Below are 5,471 nucleotides of genomic sequence, written 5' to 3'. Positions count from 1 at the left end.
TTTTTTGCATGTGCGCACAGCTGAATATATGGCCCTTCAAAATAAACTATTGATAGCGTGCACAATCACAAGTGCTTGACATGCACGCTAGAAAGTTTCACCCTGGTCCAGTGTCAGTGCTATTTCATTTAAACTAATTTCTTCTCAAATTTACTCATTTAAACTGGTTTATTTCTCAATCCCTTCACCCATGCACTATTCAACATGTCTATAGTTGTTGTGCCTCCAGTAGTTTCTTCTTGTTCCTTCTCTTCAGTTTCATTTTTGACTGTGAAACATCAGGCTGGGCCAGTGTTGCCACCTTGTGGACAAACTAATCAGTGCAAAAAAATTCAGTGTGTACATGAGAGCTGCATGTACTGTACAGAGTATCAGGCTACACAGATACTGTGCTGATGACACATTTGAGTTGCACGCACTGTATGTATATCCTAGCGTATGTGGGTGGTGGCTAAGGCGTGCATAGAATATTCTGTATTTTAAGACATTCTGGGTAGTTTCTAAGTTGTAAGGGTGGTTGCTGGGGCACAGCTATGGTGTTCTGATATTGTTACAAAAGGCTGGAAATACACTAGATGAAAGGCTTGCCGCGATAGACGGTGCTAAGCCACGATACCGTTGTTAAGCCACAACACCGGTTACGTCACTTGCCCACCGCGTCACTGACCCCCACCGTCGTTTAGATTTTTTATAGTAATAAAAATCATTTAGTTCAGTGAAAGAACAGACACTACAATTAAAAACTGAACGCGGCTGCTCAATGCAGTGTGCCGAATGACAGTCGCATCACAGATCAGATTTCATTTCTCCAGTGAGGAGAGCGAGTCGAGCCATAGGGTTATGCGAATTTGCCATTATACTATTTTATGGCTTATGTGTTTTAATTAATAAGATAATAAACCACAAACTACGATCGTTTTAAGGTAGCCTGAGGGGAAATCCATAGGCTATTTATTTGTGTTAAACGTGAGTAAAACATATCTATTTTGTTAATAAAAGTTCAAAGTTTAATGTTTTTTTTGTTGTTGTTTTTTTTTCTCGATTAATAATAATAATGAGCCATAAGCATGCATTTAAAGTAAGGGGAAAATCCCAAAACCTTACATTTATTTGTGTTACAACGCGGGTACATCAGTCTCATTTAGTGGCGTAGCAAGTCAGCCCCGGGCCCACATGCAAAAAATCTAAGCTATTTAATAGCAAAGGAAAGCGAGGAAAAGAGTGAAAATTCAAACGAACTAAAACCGAACAATTGCGTTACTCCGAATTGCTGATATTTGAAAGTGAAAGTAAAATGCGCACACAGCTTTTACAAGCTATTTAAAAGCGAAGGAAAGCGAGGAAAAGAGGGAAGGTCCCGCCCCCGCGGTGATACCGGTATTACCGGTGTTGTCACACGTCGATTAATCAGTGGGAAAATTTCCTCACCATCACAACCATACTAGATAACTTAAAATCTGAACAGATTTTAAAACATTAGGTATCATACATTTGCCGACTTTGAAAATGTTAACAGAGATCAACTACGTTTCATACACAAAACGACTATCACATACTATTAGACTTTCAAGTTTCTTTCAAGCTTTCCTGTAGCTCAGATAGTTGTGCATGGTGCTAACAACGCCAAGGTCATAGGTTTGATTTACCAGGGCAAGTTAGAAATTAGAAAATGTAAATATGTACCTCAAATGCAACGTAAGTTGTTTTGGATAAAAGTGTCTGCCAAATGCATAAATGTACTATAGTGTATATATGTATGCACAGAGCTGGGTAGATTACTCAATCTGTTACTGATTACAGATTACATGATGAAAACTGTAATTAGTAAAGTAATCTAAGTTACTCATTTTAGGTAATGTAATTAAACTACTTTTTAGATTACTTTTGGATTACTTTTTTAATCAAACTTGTTTTAAGCTTACATTAAAAGTATCATATTGATATAATGTTTATTTTTTTATATCAACATCATAAAATGCATTAAACATTACATTACACTACAGTTTGCCAAACTGGGCTTAATGTAAGAACTGCAGTGGGTTTGTGAGTTAAAAGGGTTAGTTCACCCAAAAATGAAAATTAGCCCATAAATTACTCACCCTCAAGTCATCCTAGGTGTATATGACTTTCTTCTTAACTCTAATCGGATTAAGAGCATTTCAATATGTAATATACTCTACTTACAAGTACTTAATTGTTGGAATCTGATTAAATAATCCAGATTATATGTAATCAGTTACTACCCAGCACTGTATATATAAAATGATTATAGCAATTTGCCCATCATATGCTGCATGATTTGCAACTCCGACTGCCTCAAATCTGCAGTGGCTCTGACTTTCGACCACTAGCAAACTGGCAAAAGTCACACAGTGTATGCTATGGTATTCTTGGTTGCTAAAGCACCTTACCATTTAAATATATTTACAAATGTATGAAAATCGGACATTTCTTACAGTATTATCTCTATATATTTCATCAGCTCTTGAACGTAGCGATTGCGGTCTGAAGGCACATCACATTTTGTGGGATTGTATGTAGAGCACAGGGGCCAGACCGGCCCGTCTCCAGCGGTTCTTCTCCTGCAGAGGGACTGCCGGTGCTTTCAGAAGATAATCCAGAGAGGGCAACCACCGCAGCGTTAGCGGATAGTCTGACTCCCTCCTGAACGTGGCTGTGTAGTTAAACAGCCTGATTCCAACATTGTGAGACAAAAAGTAGTTATTCATGGGCGACTCTTCGTGGAAAAGCGCCCAGGTTTGATGGGCCAAACGTGGCAGCGGAGCCTCATAGGCCCGGAAGTCTGTTCCGTAGAAAATAATGGATGGCATGCGGCGATACAGCTGAACTTTGCGGTTGCTTGTGACTAGGCAGGACGAGCGGGCGCATTCCACACGCTCTGTGTCTCCTGGGAAGTGTGGGAAGATTGGAGCTCCACCACAGAATGATGGGCAGTTTATTATTGGGGCGCGGGTCAGTGTTTCCAGGGCCACGGTACGAGCTCACACTGGCAAACTCTATGTCACTGAGGGCACTCTGGGGCTGGAAAACACCACTGTCCCCTGTGTCCACTGGCCTCTGTCCCCAGCAGCATACAGGGACCACCATAATAAGCCACAGGCAAAGCGCCATAGTCAACCTGAGAAAGACAAAGACACTGCATTGAAATGTTTTTGGTTAAAGAAAGTTCAAGCATCTACATTGGACTGTGAATATTATTAAGGGCAAAAAAAAGGACTCGGTGATAAGGATTGCCTGATGTGAAAGCATGAAAGATGCTTAAATTTAAGCCTGCTTTATATTGAAAGTCCCCGCAAGGGAGCGAGCAGCAAAAAGGACGTCATCGTGGTGTGGGCGGTCGTGCACATTGAGTGCAAAAGACCTTGACTGCACCAAAACCGCGTACTCCCTGAATAAGTACTTCTTTTGAATAAGTATTTACACTTAGGGACTGTTAAAAAAGTATGTTCTATGTAGTATGAATGTGTGTAGCATGAATGCAATCCATACTACATTCATCATAATACAATCCACACTACAAAGCTGCAAATTTAACTTGCGCGCAATATTGGAATATCGCATAAAACGTGTGAATAAAGCACCATTTCCATCCAACGAGTCAAAGAGAACAAGTCAAGTCAAGTCACCTTTATTTATATAGCGCTTTTAACAATACAGATTGTGTCAAAGCAACTGAACAGATTTTAATTAGGAAAATAGAGTCAATAATGCAAAATGACAATAGTAAACACTAATTTTTCAGTTAAAGACAGTTCATCATTGAGTCACTTCCTGATAAACCGGCACTAAATACCCCTAAATAGCACTTTCGGAGGTGGATGCTGCTGTTTGGGAGCGCAGTCATGTAAGACAGTTCTGGCACGCATTTATACAGAAATACTTTGACGGCAGACTTTGACTCAGGCATTTCAGAATGACCAAAACAACATTTCAGATGCTGTGCAACGAGATCGGTCGGCTTTCAGTCAGGACAGGTTGGAAACACTTCAGGAGTTTCGAAGTCGTCATCTGATTGGTTGAATTATACAGGATTTTCAGGAGACGTATAGGGATGCACCGATTGCAATTTTCTTGGCTGATTCCGATTTCCGATGTTTTGATAGTGTGATCTGCCGATACCGATTTTTGCCGATTTTCTTTCTAAGAACTATAATTGACAGCATATACAAACAAAAATCTACTTTTCTTCAACGCAAAGTTTTATTTTCATAAAAAAACAAGTAAAAAGTCAGTAATAAAACAACAGCACAAATAAACGCAATAGAATAAAGAGAGCTATGAAACTAAGTTTTTCAGGCTAAGTAAGTTTTTATTCAGGTAAGAAATACTACAGAAATTAAAGTAATCAAATGTAAAATAACACATCCAGTGTTATTTTACATTTGATTACTTTAATTTCTGTAGTCTTCATTGTAAAAATTAAATACAGATTAATGCTTACCATTAAAGTTATAAAACGTTTTCAGTCAAGAGCAGAACGTGATTTTCTTTGTCTTTTGTTCTTTGATTAACATGACAGACAGCAGCAGGAATATTGGACTGCGGTCCCTTTAAGAGTTTATCCACGGACCCAATATATAGGACCTGTTTACACCTGGTCATTTCATGCGTTTTTGCTGATCGTATATCTGATTTGTTAAAACGTTTCCATTTACACTTGGCCATATAAATGTGTCGTTGCAAAACGGATTTAAATCCGATCTTCAATTCCTGAGCTACATTTAAATTTCACGTGAGTTCATGTCAACGAAATCAAAAGATAAGCGCTGCATTTTATTAATTATCAGCTCATTTCAAGATCAGACCACAATAGGAGAGCGCGTGGCATCAGCACTGGAAAGATAAGTTTGTCTTACTACTTTTAAAGGGGTCCTATTATGCTCTTTTACAAAGTCTTGATTTTGTTTTGGGGGTGTACTAGAACATGCTCTCATGCTTGGTGGTTCGAAAAAAAACCGCATAATTTTTCACATAATTTACATTATTAAAATACCTTTCTCCCCAGCCTGGCACAAACGGCTCGATTAGTTCCGGCTTTGATGAAGGTCCGCTTTCCGAAAAACAAAATGTGTTGTGATTGGTTAGCTGTCCCAGTGCGTTGTGATTGGCGAACAGCTTAGACGGTGTTTCAGTACTGCCACGCCCCCTTGCTTCAACATCAACAAAAGCTTTTGGTGAATCCGGCACTGTACTCCCTCATGTTGTGGAAGCTGTCCTCAGTAAAATGCGCAGCACACAATAAACCACTGTTTCCTGACATCATCCGCTTTCGGAAGCCCAAACAAAGACGTTTGGGCACGGAGGGGGGAAAAAAAAAAAAAAAAAACAGGCGGTCGCACACCAGACAAGAAGCGCAGCGTCGCGCCACGGCTTTAAAATTCAAATACATTATTTTCTTATTTTCTAGCACACCGGCGGCGTCTGTCCGCGGCGCCCAGCTACGTCGTGTT

At 39.6% G+C, this 5,471-nt stretch overlaps 1 pseudogene; it reads right to left on the bottom strand.

Moving 5' to 3' along the window:
- LOC107554650 (alpha-(1,3)-fucosyltransferase 11-like) overlaps positions 1-5,471 on the bottom strand; it is a 12,372-nt pseudogene that overhangs the window by 2,595 nt on the left and 4,306 nt on the right.

This window comes from Sinocyclocheilus grahami, unplaced genomic scaffold (assembly GCF_001515645.1).
Source record: "Sinocyclocheilus grahami isolate Dianchi unplaced genomic scaffold, SAMN03320097.WGS_v1.1 scaffold509.1, whole genome shotgun sequence".
Lineage (NCBI taxonomy): Eukaryota > Metazoa > Chordata > Actinopteri > Cypriniformes > Cyprinidae > Sinocyclocheilus > Sinocyclocheilus grahami.
The sequence above is the reverse complement of the archived record's forward strand: the minus strand, read 5'-3'. Positions and strand labels throughout refer to the sequence as shown.